General features: G+C 35.8%; 1 pseudogene across 1 annotated transcript; it reads left to right on the forward strand.

Annotated features, from left to right (window-relative positions):
* The first annotated feature begins 214 nt into the window (after window positions 1-214).
* On the forward strand, window positions 215-522 carry LOC309843744 (small nuclear ribonucleoprotein G pseudogene; annotated as a pseudogene). Its single transcript has one exon. The product of its transcript is annotated as a small nuclear ribonucleoprotein G pseudogene (transcript).
* The last annotated feature ends 383 nt before the right edge of the window (window positions 523-905 follow it).

The raw sequence follows: 905 nt of genomic DNA on the forward strand, positions 1-905 counted from the left end.
AGGTTGGAAATGAAATAGCTAAGAATATATCATGGTAATAAGGATTAGGAAATTGATTCCCATTCTAAATATCTTTGTTCATTTAACTCCAAACTTGAAATGTTTCGGTGGAACTAAAAATATCACTCTGAGCAGTCAAGGCTCATTCTACCTACTAAAACTTCTTTGAATTAATTTTACTGAGAGTCAGTTAAGAATTGAGTGTTATGCTGGGCCTACCACGGGAGCGCGAGGGATGCCACGAATTCCGTTTGGAGGAATCTTTGAGCTCGCGGAGTAGACACCATGAGCAAAGCTCACCCTCCCGAGTTGAAAAAAATTATGGACAAGAAATTATCATTGAAATTAAATGGTGGCAGACTTGTTCAAGGAATATTGCAGGGGTTCGATCCATTTATGAATCTTGTGATAGATGAATGTGTGGAGATGGCAACTAGTGGGCAACAGAACAATATTGGAATGGTGATAATACGAGGAAACAGTATCATTGGGTTAGAAGCCTTAGAATGAATATAAACAATGGATGTGTTCATCAGAAGAATCAACTGCTTCCACATGTCCCCTCTCCATAGTACCTGTTTTATACTACAATATAAAAATCAGATCACGTGCATTTTCATATTGAGATTTTTGGTTAAATAAACTTTTATAATAGCCAAAAAAAAAAAAAAAAAGAAGAAAGAAAAAAATTGAATGTTAGTCCTCAAGCTTTCCTACATGTCTATTTTGTCCTTATCATTTTTTCCAGGCTAATGAGGTCTTCACTTTCACTTTGACCTTATCATGCTCATACTGTACTTCACTTTTTGCCAGGTAAGAAATCTCAGTCTGCTGTTACCAGTCATCTTACTACTTTGGAAAAAATCTCCATTTGCCTGGTTTTATGTGTATTAAACTGTTTACCA

The sequence above is a fragment of the Mustela nivalis genome (genome assembly GCF_964662115.1).
Source record: "Mustela nivalis genome assembly, chromosome: 11".
In the NCBI taxonomy this organism is placed as follows: domain Eukaryota; kingdom Metazoa; phylum Chordata; class Mammalia; order Carnivora; family Mustelidae; genus Mustela; species Mustela nivalis.